Source organism: Mizuhopecten yessoensis, unplaced genomic scaffold (genome assembly GCF_002113885.1).
Source record: "Mizuhopecten yessoensis strain PY_sf001 unplaced genomic scaffold, ASM211388v2 scaffold4411, whole genome shotgun sequence".
NCBI classification, from domain to species: Eukaryota; Metazoa; Mollusca; class Bivalvia; order Pectinida; family Pectinidae; genus Mizuhopecten; species Mizuhopecten yessoensis.
The window spans coordinates 544,799-562,115 of NW_018405533.1; the positions used below are offsets into that span (position 1 = coordinate 544,799).

Consider the following 17,317-nt stretch of genomic DNA (forward strand, 5'->3'; position numbering starts at 1 on the left):
AACCCGTCATTTTTTTTTATTTGTCCGCCAGGTGGCGTCTCGACAATTAGCACACAGGTAGGACTCCAGGTGGCGCCATAGCGATTACCCTAGACGTTTTACACGAGAACCAGGGTCCTCATGTTAAAGTTTAGTTAGATTCATAATATAAAGGGAATATTTTAATGAGTTCTCTTTCAGATAGATATATGACTGCTTCAAACGTGTCACGTGATTGTCCAGTGTTGCTACTAAAAATATTACATATAAAAAGTGTCATGATAAGTAAAGCACTTTATAAGCTCGCTGTTGTATAAGCAAGACATCGGTGACTTGAATCCGGCCGAAGCGGAGATGTTCGTGTGAGAAAAGAAAAGGGTATATCCGGTAGTAAATGGGCTAACAACTGTAGTCAGAAACAAGCTGAATAAATTGGAACTCTTCTAAGTTTGAAAAAAACAAAGAGCGCTAGGGTTCTCTTCCTCAGGTAGAATTATTATCATGAGTGAATGCATACGTGCATGTACAAGACAGGAATTCACAATGTACGTACACATATCCAAACACTACTGGACATAATTCTATGTAATATCCATGCATCTACTGGTATCAACAAAGCGATGACATCAATGATTATAGACCGGAGCCTGTAAGATAGCAGCTGCAAGCTAACTATTCTTTGACACCGGATATAGATACTTATCATAGAGGTCGTGCGGCGCATGTCAACGGGTAATTATCGGTTCTCGTTAGTACTAAATAAATGACGTAATTTTATTGAGATATAATAGTTATAAGTATAGAGATAATGGCCGTTAATCTGTCTGGATCATTGCAATCTAATGGTCAATTGACCACTGGTCAGCTCGCTTAAATTTTCTGTCACCAGTAAGTCTAGATCGTTTAGACGAGACAGGTGTGTAGCCGAGTCTTGTAACAATCAAGATCTACTACTTGAATATCAAAAGTAACCTGGTATATTACGTCAGAGCTCCAGCCAAACTTTCTGTCGATTAGGGTAGATTATTGTATTACGTATCCTAATGAAAATAAAGAGTTTATATTATAATTACAATCAATTTAGTACGTTTTTGTTGTTGATATTCTTACAAATACATTTCTATAAAGAGATAACGACAGCATGAACCAATACTGACACTGATCCCTACACAATTCTGTTGTCCGCACTGTCGCTATGACTATGCTTCTCTGCTTATATTACCATATATACTGCAGACATTCCAAAAATTATTTTTAACTATTTGTTAAAACAACTCACATAGCAATTATTGCTTTGAAATTCAACTGTATTCGTCGTTAGAGAAATAAAAATTAGATGAATTTCTGCAAATGAAATGCTTTTCAGCCATCATTTAATTAAACATGATATAGGAATAATACCTTAAACAACTAAATATACACGTAGCGGATGTATTTTTTCATATATACATATATACCATGTTTATACGTTCTTGTCTATATATGGAAGTATACGGTGAAGATACATCATCAACCATTCTCGGCAAGAATGTGCAGGAGAAACCCGAGGATATTCCGAACAATCGGAGACCAATCCTTTACCCTGATATATCTTCTGTTTTGGAATTCGAGTAAACTCTTAATGATACCAATATATCGAATTTGAAAACAAACACGTGATGAGTCACTAAAAATGTCGAAATAAGAGCGGGATGACACTAGTGATAGGCGTATGAATTTTACTTTTGTTTCCGGGTGTAAATATCAAAACGGAAATTAATTCGCCGAACGGATAATCTAGTCCTACAACAGTGCGAAGAATATAATATCAGATTGATAATTCCATTATAACGTTATAGCTGATTTGATTTGTATACATACAGACGCCTACTGAATCATTTTTTTACTTTTTCCGCTTGGACGAAATGCTAACATCTTAGTTTTAAACTGGAACGAAAATTCGCACAGGAAAAGATATAACAATTCACATTGAATAGTTGCCGTAACAGTTTAAATACACGGCCTATAGTGATAACGAAAGTATCAGGTTTTTCACGTTTTCTACATGAAATCACAAATCGAATGACGATTTAAACCGCGAGGAAGTGTCGCCTGATAATTAGCTAGTGAGATAACAAAACAAGCAGAAAACGATACCCAAGCTCCCCTCAACTAGGTGTTACTCAGGTCCGTCAGAGAGGTACACAAGGGGACAACTCCCTCAACTAGGCATACTCACAGAATCCATTGGTCCGTGACAGAGGTACACATGGGGACAACTCCCCTTAATTAGGTACTCACATCATCTCTGGTGACAGAGGTACACATGGGGATAACTCCCCTGAATTAGGTACTCACATCATCTTTGGTGAGAGAGGTACACATGGGGACAACTCCCCTGAATTAGGTACTCACATCATCTTTGGTGAGAGAGGTACACATAGGGACAACTCCCATCAATTAGGTACTCACATCATCTCTGGTGAGAGTGGTACATAAGGGGGCAACTCCCCTTACTTAGGTACTGCCATCATATCTGGTGAGAGAGGTTCATAAGGGGACAACTCCCCTCAATTAGGTACTCACATCATCTCTGGTGAGAGAGGTACACATAGGGACAACTCCCCTCAATTAGGTACTCACATCATCTTAGATGAGTGAGGTACACATGGGGAGAACTCCTCTCAATTAGGCACTCACATCATCTTTGGTGAGAGTTGTACACAAGGGGACAACTCCCCTTAATTAGGTACTCACATCATATCTGGTGACAGAGGTACACATGGGGACAACTCCCCTTAATTAGGTACTCACATCATCTCAGGTGAGAGAGGTACACATGGGGACAACTCCCCTCAATTAGGTACTCACATCATCTCTGGTGAGAAAGGTACACATGTGGACAACTCCCCTTAATTAGGTACTCACATCATCTTTGGTGAGAGTTGTACACAAGGGGACAACTCCCCTCAATTAGGTACTCACATCATCTCTGGTGAGAGAGGTACACATGGGGACAACTCCCCTCAATTAGGTACTCACATCATCTCAGGCGAGAGAGGTACACATGGGGACAACTGCCCTCAATTAGGTACTCACATCATATCTGGTGAGAGTGGTACACATGGGGACAACTCCCCTCAATTAGGTACTCACATCATCTTTGGTGAGAGAGAGGTACACAAGGGGACAACTCTCCTAATTAGTAAATCACATCATCTCTGGTGAGAGAGGTACACATGGGGACAACTCCCCTCAATTAGGTACTCACATCATCTTTGGTGAGAGAGGTACACAAGGGGACAACTCTCCTTAATTAGTAAATCACATCATCTTTGGTGAGAGAGGTACACAAGGGGACAACTCCCCTTAATTAGGTACTCACATCATCTCTGGTGAGAATGGTACGCGAGGAGCATATAAGACACGCCTTATAGATCTTAAAAGCTTTATTTCTTTTAAAGATTCGGATGTTAATGCGGGAGGAAACCCCACGTGGTCGGGCAGGTGATCCAAAACATTTTCACGACTGATCGGGGAATCGAACCCCGGCCGGCTTTGCGAAATGTGAGTGCGTTATTCACTGCGCCACCCGGGCATCTATTCTTGATATGTATATAAGTTGAAATTAACTACCAGAAATGATATAACAAAGTTTTTGCCTACATTAACCTTGTCCATGCAATACTGATAGGTTGTTGACTGATGTAGTAAAGTGTATAGTACGTATTGCTGTAGTGAGGAGCACACTAAACGCGGTATCTGCTGTTTACCCCAGTTAAATAGACTTAAGCAGGGCTGTACAGAAGACCCTTTATGGTATGTGTTTGACTCCCCAAAATGAGTGTTGACTCTTGGGTTTGAAGGGACAAATCTATTAGACTTATTTTCCGACCTTCAAATTTCAGGGAAATGCTGTGCATATACTTGATATTTTGTCTCGTTTACGCATATAGCAGTTACAATCCAGATTCCGGAAGTTAATAAGGCAGAGTAACAAACCGGAAGTCCATGATTATTTATCCGAAATATAATTTTAGAGCTAGCGTCTGGGAATTGAAAATACCGTTTCCACTATGTGTGACTAATATCAATAACACTTTCATAACGTTTTGCTGCACGACTTACATACTTTCCGAACACTGTCTCAGCAAATAGAACTATTTCTCAATAAACACCAGTTGTAATTTATATAGGTCGACAGTGACATCAGCAAAGATTAATTAAACAGTGATACTTGGTAAATTGTAAACGATAAATGGCCTGATGCCCGAATCAACTGGTAGTACGAGTGTATCACGATACCAAACGAAACCAAACGAAACCAAATACAACTGTATTCACCACATCTTAATTAATGAGTTTTTAAAACTTTAAAATATTAAAAATACCAGGCCTTTAATTCGCGTATCTTTAAACTGAACAAAAACAAAAGAAATAACTCAAAAATTGCGAAAAACATATCCGTGATCCCCCTTGACCCCCAGAAGATAAAGTATCATATATACCAAGTATGCCCTGTTATCGTGATCGGGTAGTTTTAGATAGCGGACTAATTGAAATTGTGACCCGGTGGTTGACAGGGGTACGCCTCGCCTCCCGATCTTATCGTCGACATATCGGGTTGTGTATGTCAGTATAACACAGCTTCTCAAAGCCATCATTCCGGGAGATTTACGAGCGAGAATTATTTTATTATAATAATCCTCTGTTCCCCCACAGCTAACCTAATATCGTATTTCTCACATTCTTATTGTACGAGATCTCTATTGTCCCTGCATGTTGAATATATATTTACCCCCCTTTTATTGCTGCCTTTTTACGGGACTGGGCAGACTGGAACCATTACATATACAATAAAAACGATCAGTGGATGTGAGATTGCTATTTATTAATAATGTATGTTTATGTATTGAGATATACAGTAATACTTTTATTTGGAACTTTCGTTCAACGAGATTTTGTAATATTTTATCATAATAGCAAAATTTAACTTATTCCGGTGTCGTAAAAACGAGGGTAAACTATATTATGGAGTCGTACTACAACGAGATTAAACTGAATACTAGAGTCGAAATAACGAGATTTAAATGTATATTAGGACCGGTACCGTAACACGAGGATTTAATTCGTAATAACGAGATAACCTTCGCATGGGGGTCATGATTACGAGATTCGGCTGAAAGAAAGAGATATAACTATATACATGTACCTTGGTCGAAATAATGATATTTTACACTATACTGTGGTCGTTATAACGATATATTGGGTTGTGCATGAAATAATGAGATTTAACAGTATAAATTTGTCGTAATAGCGAGACTTAACTGAATAGCCTTTTCGTAATAATGAGATTTAAATGTTAGCTTTGTCGTAATAACGAGATTTAACTGTATAGCTTTGTCGTAATAACGAGATTTAACTGTATAGCTTTGTCGAAATAACGAGATTTAACTGTATAGCGTTGTCGTAATAACGAGATTTAACTGTATAGCTTTGTCGTAATAGCGAGACTTAACTGAATAGCCTTTTCGTAATAATGAGATTTAACTGTTAGCTTTGTCGTAATAACGAGATTTAACTGTATAGTTTTGTCGTAATAACGAGATTTAACTGTATAACGTTGTCGTAATAACGAGATTTAACTGTATAGCTTTGTCGTAATAACGAGACTTAACTGTATAGCTTTGTCGTAATAACGGGATTTAACTGTATAGCTTTGTCGTAATAACGAGATTTAACTGTGCACTGAGAGAAAACTATTTTCTTTTTAAACTAAGGGCATTACTAGCTAAATAATTAACCCAATATTGAAACGGCACATTCCCGAGAACAAAGCAGGTCGTTACAATACAAATAACCTACCTACGTTATTCTATTATAATTCTATAATTCTATAATTGGACTAGGACAAGACTGCAATTTGTCATTCTGTATAAAATAATTTAAATCTTTATATGTGGGGGACCTTAATTTGATCTGATGTCAATATTTTCATGTGATATCTTTAAATAAATACATTTCCGCAATGTAATAGATCAACTGTGGACTTTCATTGGCACATCGGGTTCAGCGCACGTTTTATATAAAACAAGCCGTTAAAACACCTGCGTGCGGCGAGGCATTAGGTATCCGGGAATTTAATTCAAGTTTAAAATTCCACTCCAGTTACAGGGTTAAATTAGTTATTTAGGTCACGTGTCTCTCCACGTTACTCCCCGCTACGTTAAAACTTAATTAGTCGTCCCTGTCGTCACCAGTTTTTACCTGAACAGGTTTTTCATGTTAGTTATGCATTTTAAAATTTTAGTAACTTAAATGGAAATTTCATCAACCTAAAGGACATATGCAACCTTGCTATGCTATCAATCTTTTTTTCTGAAGAATTCCACACACAAAAACATTTTTTTTTTTTACATTTGATAGATCGGACTTGGTTAGTTAATTAAATGATAGTATTTTAAGTGACATAAGGATATATCACAGTGTAATATGTAAATTATCATACACACTATAATCAACAAATGAATTAATAAAAGCGGCGATTTTTGTTCTATAAAAAATTCCTGCATGCGGATAAAAAAAAATGTATTTTGTATTTCCTTTTCTTTTTAAGCAATGCACCTTCTGGGCTTACATTATTCACTGACTAAGAAACATGCAGCATAAACAAAGACAAACAGAGTAGTTTGTGTCATAAATTAAAGTAATAAAAGACCCTATAACACCCCTTGTAAGTCGAAAATTAACTAGGAATTATTTTAAACTTAAATCTATATATCAACTATAGCAACGTTTGCAGTTTGTAGATTTTTCTTTTACATGGAGGAAAAATTGTTGGTATATTTCTCCTGTTAACGAAAATTCAAAAATTATATAAAATGCATTGGTTATATTATACAGAAACAGTTCTATTGGTTTTCTTAAAATAGATAAGTAATGGATGATAATTAGTAGAAAATATAATATAATTTAATGATATTTTCCCAGCAGTTCAATACACATCTAAGTGAAATTTAATGATGTGTTTACAATCCCGGTGCTGTATAAGGAACCGTGCGAATCTTAATGTAGACTGTCCTGTTGGTTTGTAAATTATCTGTAATCATATTTCGCGTTTGGTTTCCGCGTTCGATTTTCAGTTTAAAAGCCTACTCAAATAGTAATGTTGGCTTGAACAGAACACGTTTAAGATAAAATTCATATTTACATTCCTGTTAACAAACACACATAAGACAAGAAGCATGTTGTAGGTTTTTGAAACAATACGTAGCTGTATTTTGATTCCGTGTCTGTTTTTGCTGTGTAATGCTGCCATGCGTTTTTGACCTAACGTATACAAATTATGATGTACCTGGATAGCGCGCGCTCGCGTGCCAAAAGTGATGATTATCTTTTAAAGCCTTTAACTCAAACTTAACATAATTACATAACGTAGTGAGAGACAAAACGGCAATAAACCATGCTCATGACTTGACAAAATTTCGTCTCGTCGTTTAAAACACAGAATGCTGTCTGCTTGTCGATGTCCTTTAACATTGTCAATACAATTCACACGATTATCAAAACATTATAAAAATGATATTCCCGGCCTTTCATTTAAATATCCATGTTCTGTGAAAACGCGTGACAGATTTGTTTTAAATCGTAAATAACATCACGGAACTGGCTGTGTAGAGGGACATGGTCTAACGATTACTTTGAATTTCTGTTTGTGTCCGCAGTAGTGCTATTTAAACATTACTACAAATGTATTCAGAAAAAACACAGGAATTGATAATAACTACATACTGTAGAATACCAGATAGAAGAATTGTTATTTAACGTCACAGTAAACGTACAAACAACAGGGTATCGAACTACTAGACAGTGTCCTACGGAGAGTGATGTTTCATACGAGGAACGATTTCGTCGTCTCAACTCCCGTCGTTATTCTATAGCCGTAATAGGGGAGACATGATAGAAGTGTTCAAAATATAGAGGGGAGTCTATGATACAACAGCATCACAGGGACTCGAGGACATTCACTCAGTCTGGATAAATCAAGGAGCAGACTGGACTTATGGAAATACTCATTTACTCAACGAATTGTTAGCAACCGGAATTCCCTACCTGAGAACTCATTCATATATACATGTAATATACGACGTTATTTCCCAATAAATAATATTTGAACTAAAAAATAACATTTTTATTAGGTCATTGCACTAAAAGAATCATTTTGATGTTGCCATGGTGATGCAACGTTGACGTAGAGATTGACCTTCCAGTAACCTTGCCGTATTTCCTTTAGAATTCAGCGTGTGCCACGTAGGGGTCATTGTGTCTAAAAATAACGTATTACATAGCCAAGTGAAAGCTGAAAGAGGGGAAATGGGTTCTAATTTGGATCAATTATCTCCAGTAACGCTAAAATCCTTTGATCTTTCGTCGAATTGGACGAGGAAAGGAATGTACTACTACACTTGTCGGGATGTAAACCAAATTTTCCCATCATTTTACCGAAACACTTCTAACAACTTAAATGACTTCAGGTACGATTATTGAAAGGTAACATAGTAGCCATGGGAATGTCGAAGATTTTTTTCAATGTTTTAAAAGTTTGTTTGCCTTTGACGTTCATTACGATTGGTCATACATAATTAATGGTTTAGTCGCGAGGGGTCCCAATTTAATGAACATTGATTCCACTTTATTTCAAATAAAATTTTCAGCAAATCCATTAGCGCACATTTATATAAAACATATATAAACTAGTCCAGCCGCATTTTCGTTTCGCTTTATTTGTTGATTGCTTGGTTGTGTTTGGGGTTTAACGTCCTTACAATAGCTATCAAGTCATATGAAGACGGGTATATTTGTTGATAATTTTCAATGATTTTTATTATTAAATCTACCGAGGAGAAGTGATTTAAGCTGGCATCACCTATCCTACAATCTTAGAAAAAAAATGTAAACCTAAATCTGGAAACATGAGATTGATATTTTTCCTTAATAATAAGATCGCACTTTTACTACAATGAATGTTATACTGGTTGTTGTTTATGTGTGTAACACCCCTGCAGATCGGGGATCAGGAAAAGAATGCATCTGCTGTGACCCGCTGCACGTATCGTATGAGGCGACTAATATGGGAACCCCTTCAAAATTGTGGATTTGCTTTGGTGTCCTCAAATTGGGGACACAAAAGCGTCCAAAAAAAAAATCTGCTGCACCCATTGCAATATTTGGGATCTTTATCTTTATTTCTACTTCTAACTTCCTTTTATTTCCTAGCGCCTTGCTTGGCAACACCTCACTTTTGGCCTTACTATTGATCATTCGCCCAGCTTAACGTTCAGCATTTAGGGGAATGGCAACAACTGGTTCACTCGTTGTCAGTATAATGTGACTGGGCGGAATGCTGTGCTTGGTGCTTTCGGCATGGCATTTCAGTTAGATAGCACTATAAAGTCGGCATCAGCTCCGCGCTATCACAAGGAGTCAAGCACACAAACATACCCTGTCTCCTGCATATGTACACACACGCAAGCACGCATACACTTTACACATGGAGGCACGTCATTGAACGCCCATAGCTGTTAATAGGACGTTAAACAAAAGTAAACTAGACCAATATGTGTGTAATGTCTTTCTATTTTCTTTTTGACGTTTTAGGCCAAACAAATACCTTCTTGTGTAGAAGGGCCTTTAACATAGAAACAAAATTATGTACTTTAACAATTTGAAAATATTTACCGATGATAAGTCTATTAATGATAAATAAGCAAATTTTCTAAATAGACTGTTCGGATATAAATGGATGCAAAGTTTTTGTAAATATACTTAAGAGAAGAATCGCTAAAGAGTTCCATCGCACATTTTTGTGCATAGAGTAACCTCCCCTTAATTTATGGGGTTTTATTATATAACTGTAGCGTGATTGGTTAGGGCGATAGTATATAGGTTCAGTGTTCGAATCACTCAAATTACTTTGTGGATTTTTTATCCGTTAAATGGATTTATTTTTATATTCTTTCATAAAAGTCCCGCAAGGTAAGGTTTTTATTTCAAAAATGATTTATCAAAGCTACTGTATGTTCATGCCGGGGAGGTTCTCATTAATTTTAAAACAATTACACGTATTACATTAAATGTATATAAGGTATAACCGCCTAGAACAGGAAATTGACGTGTGTACTTTTAAAGCTTTAGATATATATATATATATTTCTTAATGACACCGGTGAATTTCAATATGTTTCTGATAAGTAATCTATTTCTTTAAAGTACACAGATGTGTCAATCTCACTGACGAAATATGATCGATTTCAGATGAATAACGTCAATGCTATGTGCACTGTCGAAAAGTAGAGGTTGATGAATTCGGTGATAGCGACTAAGGAACTAGAAGAATGCTGCTAGATTATTTACCAGTGAAACCTAGATAATCCGAATATTTGGTTTGTGTGTGCGATGGAATGTAAAATGGTAAAATAGGGCGGACTAATATGTCTTAAGTCTGACGGTACCCAAGACGGACTAATATGGCTCAAGTCTGACGGTACCTAGGGCGGACTAATATGTCCCTAGTCTGACGATACCTAGGTCGGACTAATATGTCTGTAGTCTGACGGTACCTAGGTCGGACTAATATGTCTGTAGTCTGACGGTACCTAAGACGGACTAATATGTCTGTAGTATGACGCTACCTAGGACTAAAATGTCTGTAGTGTGACGGTATCTAGGGCGGACTAACATGTCCCTAGTTTGACGGTACCTAGGTCGGACTAATATGTCTGTTGTATAACAATACCTAGGGCGGACTAATATGTCTGTAGTATGACGGTACCTAGGACTAAAATGTCTGTAGTCTGACGGTACCTAGGGCGGACTAACATGTCCCTAGTTTGACGGTACCTAGGTCGGACTAATATGTCCCTAGTTTGACGGTAATTAGGGCGGACTAATATGTCTGTAGTCTGACGATACCTAGGACTAAAATGTCTGTAGTCTGACGGTACCTAGGGCGGACTAACATGTCCCTAGTTTGACGGTACCTAGGTCGGACTAATATGTCCCAAGTTTGACGGTAATTAGGGCCGACTAATATGTCTGTAGTCTGACGATATGTAGAACGGACTAATGCATGTCGTCATTTTGGTGGTAGTTATGGCGAGCTTATATACGAAATCACGAATGAAGGTTTGTCTTTGGTTTGATGGTAGACCAAAAATACAAGTCTGCAGTCTGGTGGAAGTGAAATTAGTTACAATCGCAGCCATTCCATGTCTGACAAGGTTATTCGCCTGGTGGTAGGGCTAGCTGCAAGTCAGCATAGAGTGAACGAAAACAAACATTGATTCAACCCGACGCACGGTGATGTAAATTGCCCGGATGCAATCGACATCAGACAACCCGACCCTGCTACATGAACGCGGGGATGTATCTTTGTTTTGGACGAGGTAAATCTCTGTTGTCGCGACTGCTAATGATCACCATACATCAACCGTTGTCAATTTCTCTCCTGATTACAATGGTTCCGCGGCACACGGAACATGTCACTAGAGCAACTGTCAAAGGGTCAACAGGTCAAATGTCAATTTCATGAACCAATCGTAGTGGGGTCAAAGGTCAGTTGAGTCGTTTTCTCCTGAAAAGGAAGTTTTACTGATAAAAATTCACTGATATAAGATGAAATATGTTTCTTTCCAAATGACATTTTGATAGATTATTATACCTGCTGAATTCCGTTGATATGGATTTTTTGTTATTTACTACAAGGTACAAGATATTTTTATTTTTGGGATTTAAAGTGTCGTTCCTTTTGTTTTGTTATCCCTCCGGTGCATTTAAATATCTTGTATCCATTTAGAGTTTTCCTTGGCTTTTAGTTTTATTTCCGTTCAATATTCGGAACTCAAGTTAAGGTTCCAAGAAATAATAAATAAGCTAATGAACAAAAATTATTAAAAGTATATACAATTTATCTTCCTCGCAGTTTGCAAACTAAAATAGATATCTTCTGTCAAACGCGACGCAATTGAATAGGAATATCATCATACTTAATTGATAAATGTGTTTGAACGACTTCACACTAATGCAATACTTACAAAATAGTTTAAATTTTATTATTGTGATATTAAATCAACTCTATGTCTTAAAAATCCATCACCACAGTAATATGTATAAAAAAAAAATGGAACTTTATTATTGAAATCATGAATCAGGCTTAAATATCAAATATGTAGGCCTACTATGAGAATAATATTAATATAAAATAAAATATAGTTTATAACTAAAACTGATAGTAATGTAGAAAAAATATTTTTAAAATCAGCAAAAAAAGCATAATAGAACAGAAAGTAATTTTCCTTTGATTTGCACAGTATGTTAAAATATAAAGTCATGTGAACGAAGCTATTTTTGAAATTTTATAGATATTTATAAACATATTATTAGATAAGATGCAAATGCTATGCAGTATTAAATTAATGTTATCGTCCTGAATAAAACGACTAGACAGCGTAATGGACGGTTTAATGCGTTTTCATTTCTGTGTTTTAAGGTGGCTCAACACACCGCGAAAAAAATGATAAAGACCATTGATATTGTGTTTCCTATGCTTACCCAATAACTTCCTACACCATAGTACAGCATCCGGCAAGCTCATTATTATTTCCCCCGAAAACCATGGAAAATGCCAATTTTATATCCATTATAAACATTAAACGTCTTATGAGGAACATTATCGGTGCTTCTATCAACATTTGTTTATAGCCAATGTATTAAGTAAACACGTCATTATTTGACCGTAATATTCATACTCCCTCGTTTATGTAATCTCTTTATCAAAATATGAACTTTCATCATTTTACAACGATCATGGTACAGATTTTTAACTTAAATCTATCACTTTTGTTGGAAGAGTGCATAGAGTCTTATTGTAGGAGGAAACCGGAGTACCCGGAGAAAACCTACCTGATCTGGCAGTTCACATCCGATTAAGGAATCAGATTGATATAAGTTTAAAAACTTGTTTCTGGATCCAATTTCATGTATGTAATAATTAAATGTCCTGTATATGGTAATTGCAAATTTACGAAATAAAATATGGTTTATACTAAGGAATCGAATCCCGCCCGTCTTGCTGAAAGCGAGTGCGCCATCCACTATGTCACCCGTCTACCTACATGTGTCTCGTTATCATTACATTTCAAAACGATTGGCAGATGTTTATTTTAAAAATTATAATATCATATTATCATTGCTCTTTGGTACAATTTTACAACATACACATAATGGAAATTAAACAGCATGGCCAGGTTCATGAATATTTCTTAACGGAAGGAATATCCATAAGTATCTATAGTAAAATTTTATTGAAATTAAAGAAATTTTCTTAACCTTAATCTCTTAACTCTAATAATTTTATGAATTTTCTTAAGGAACTTTTATGAAACTGCGGCCAGGTGTAGAAAAATGTCAGTATGTCGACAAATTAGAAAATTCCTCACTTGGCAGGTTGTCTATTTCACTTTAAATTTCGTCAGCGATACACCGGCAGACATGCTAATTTCATAAAAATTATCTATCGGTAGTTACGTTTGAAACCGTATCGTGTTTATTGGTTAAATTCTACGCAACAAAAGATAGTAGATTCTAGTTTATAGCCACAGTTTCTAACAAACTAACGATAATAGATGCGAGTTTATAGCCACAGTTTCGGACTAATTACCAGACGTAAAAACAGGCGCAATCGCACTGGCGGCTTAAGATTACATAGTAATGCATTGCTGCTAGTCTAGAAAACCGTAATGTCTCCAAAAGTTACCCAATCTACTGATATTGATCGTCAAACCATTAAAACTTTAAAACCTAGAGTATCCTTTAATTTCTGAATATTTATAAAAGTAATTAAATACTATATTTGCAGTTACTGCTGTCAGAATGGGATGGTTTTATAAGGGGACGCCACCGTTGGTTTCTTTTTCTTTATATCCAATTCTTTGTCACATTAATAACTTATTTTCATAAAGAAACTCGCCAGACTTCACTGTTACCCCACCCATCCATTGCCCCACTTTCTACCTCCAACCCTCCCGAACAAATCAGGATATCTTCGTCGTTTGCTGCATGACTAGATGATGTACTTACTAAAAGGAACTCTCTGTTTAAAATGTTTTCATTGTAAAGTTGATGCGTCAACAAAATGTTTGTCTAAATAGAGCAACGAATGGGCGTTATTTGTAGATGCTTCTTGTCTAAATATAATAAACATTCGATATACCGAAGGAGCTCCTTGGTTTAAGTACTTTTAGTGACGAAAAATGTTGCGAAATTGTAGTAAACTTTATGGGTCGCTCGACTACGGGGTACTCAGTATATTGATAGAGAGTGTGTTCTGATAAATTGGAGATATATGTATTTTGTCTCGTTCGCTAGGTTTGACTCTTTTGTCTGTCTGATATGACGAGGTATAACCATACAAGCTGCATTTTAATTGTTATATGGTTGAAGGGGTATTGGGAGTGGTGATTTCTTAGAGATACTACGATAGTCGGCTTTGCTTGGCGCGTGCGAACACACAGTTACGATCAATGTTGGAATGCGGTGATCATGTTTAAATATTTATCTTCGATAAAACTGTAAGTTCAATTCATACACAGAGATAAACCGCTAGAGAGCCATGTTTGTTTTTGACCTCGACTACCACGTCCTGGTCAGTTTTCAATAAAAATATCAATTTATCTTAACTTTATGATTTGTTTTCTTTCTGAGATTCTATTTTATTTTTTTATTTTTTTATATGAACTCAAATAACAACAGGCCAGTGTGTAATGAAGGCAATGTTATAATTGTCTTTTAATATCTTTATAGTCAATTGTTAACGAAGTTGACAATACTTCGATGGATTTGATCAGGGTCTCAGTTGAATTTGGATGGATAGCAAGGACTTAAGTGAAAGTTGACTTTAGGTTATGATACGGTTGTCTGTTTATACCGCCACATATCGCTCGTGTTAATTTAACGATGGGTTTAAGATTAACAGGTCAACTTTAATTTATCCCTGGGTTTGATCGATCTTTTGTTTGCAGAGTGTGATAACCCGTGTTATACTTTAATCATATTTTTGTTAAATATTTTGTTTTCTTATGATTAAACTGTAAGCAAACGAATTTTAGAAGATGAAAAAATAGGGTCTTTGTTGTTCGAAACTATTTGTTAAGATGGTCGTTAACAAAAATGGGTAAAATGGGGTTTTTCTTTTCCAAGTTTGTTAAGCGGTACGGACGTTCATATCATATATTTAAGAAATTTTAAAATGATCATAAGATGGCAAATAACTACGTGAAATCGGAGTTTAGTTTATCAGGTTTTTGACATTTGGTCTAGCGAAAGGCAAGAGTTACATAGGAATCGAGAATACGTAAGACGGCCGGCAAGGTGCGCCTGAGAGCGACGCCCGACGGTTGGGTGTGTGTACTGGCTCCGGTCCTCAAAAGAGTTAGTTTATCGGGGGTTAAACGTCCGGTTTGTACCTTAGTGTGTGAATGAGATCGACGCCCGGATGAGCGAGTACGTCGGGGTAGACGCCCGGCTGGCGGGGTACCGACTGCGGGAACGACGCCCGATGGGTGAGATATCGGACAGATACCGGTGTGATGGAGAAGACCGAGCGTTACAGCGGTGCATGTTTTGCCAGACGGAAGTCATGATGGTCATTTTTAAAAGCTTAAATAGAATCGATAGATAGGCGACGATTGAGGCATTTCCGGTTTCTATGCGGAGGCGGCGTCGTTGACAACGTACACATTGATATTTTCTAACATTCCATCGTTTGTTGAAGAATAATTTTCTGTTTTCGTTGAGTACACGATCTGTAAATGTATTCCTATATCAGCGGGAAATCTCGGTAAAATTACGTGGGCAACACACTTACTATATCCAGCGCAGTGGACTAACAAGAGGAATGCAGACAGAATGGGTTTTAGTCCCCAGTCGATTCATAAATCTTGTAGTGTTTCCCTCTAATTAAACCGGTACATATATATCACAGATGTTTGACCGGTTATCTTATCTCAATAAAATTCCGACGTTGGCAGTCAAGTCATAAACATGCTTACCCGTATATGTCATATCTAAGACTTTCAACCTTTACATATCTAATGATCCAACGGGCAATGAAAAAGACGAGCACCTGCTGGTAATTACATGTATCGGAAAAACAAGAAATAATGAAAGAATGCATTTTTACTGAACTTTATAACATAACTTCTGTTTAGTTCGTTGACCTGAAGACAGTGAACACATTTGTATCAAAAATAATTCAACTGCCTCAGTTTTGCTTATTATTTCAGTGAACACAATTGCTCATTGACTATATCTTTATATACACTGTACTGGTAAGCTAAATTGTTGGGTCTGTTTGCTATTTGTCCCGAATATTTACCTTATGCTACGATGCCATAGCGCAAATTTTTCAATAATATAAAATACTTCACTATTAATTGTAGACTGTCAGATAAATGTGTGCTCTACTTATACTTATACAAAGACATAGGTATACAGTATTCAAGTTAACGAGCATAAAGAGACAAAGACTACAATCGGGATTTGCAATGAGATCACGTTTGATAAGGTAGAGTCGGTTTAACTTCATCAGTTCAAACCATTGCACCGATTAAATTGCGGAATTTTCAGATGCACGTTTTCGCTGGTTAGAAATCACGTTCCAGACGACATGGACATAATTCATTCACATAGTGTAGACCTACTATAACGTAAAACCGCCGACTAGATACAACCCAGTAACTGTTGTATGCTAGGGCCATACATGTAAAGATTCCTTAGCTTAGTTTTGCCTCAACACAAATATTGTAAGGAGAGGTATTTGTTAAATATTGAAACGAAAACGAAAAACAAACGTTTCTGGATTAAAAATGAATGCCGTCATGCAAGCGCTTGACTGACCTAAATATGTTGTTGATATTTAAAAAACGGCGATATCTTTCTTTATTTTGTTTATATATTATTAAGCTTACCAAGGTGGATAGCTTCGTGTATCCATGTTCTTCTGATATTTTCGTCATTAAGTGTGACCACACCCTAAAACAAACCAAGTCGACTAAGTTTATAATCTATCAGGGTCATTGAAGTGTTTGTTTGTCAAATATTCACAAAATGTGACGATCTTCTGTCTACACGTACATCTACGTAAGTCTGGTGAAACACGAGAAACTGTATAGTGATAGGTTTAATTTTATCATCAACAGACATAGTTTAATATCATGTTTTATTGCACAAATATACCAAATCTTCTGAACAGTTCTGGGGTATCGTTTTCGTTTTTTTTGTTTTGTTTTGTTTCGGGTTTATT

The 17,317-nt window shown here is 36.4% G+C and overlaps 1 protein-coding gene across 1 annotated transcript in view; it reads left to right on the forward strand.

The window, feature by feature from the left end:
- LOC110448978 (BMP-binding endothelial regulator protein-like) overlaps nt 1-17,317 on the forward strand; it is a 115,176-nt gene that overhangs the window by 61,719 nt on the left and 36,140 nt on the right. The gene's annotated exons all lie outside the window — the stretch shown is intronic.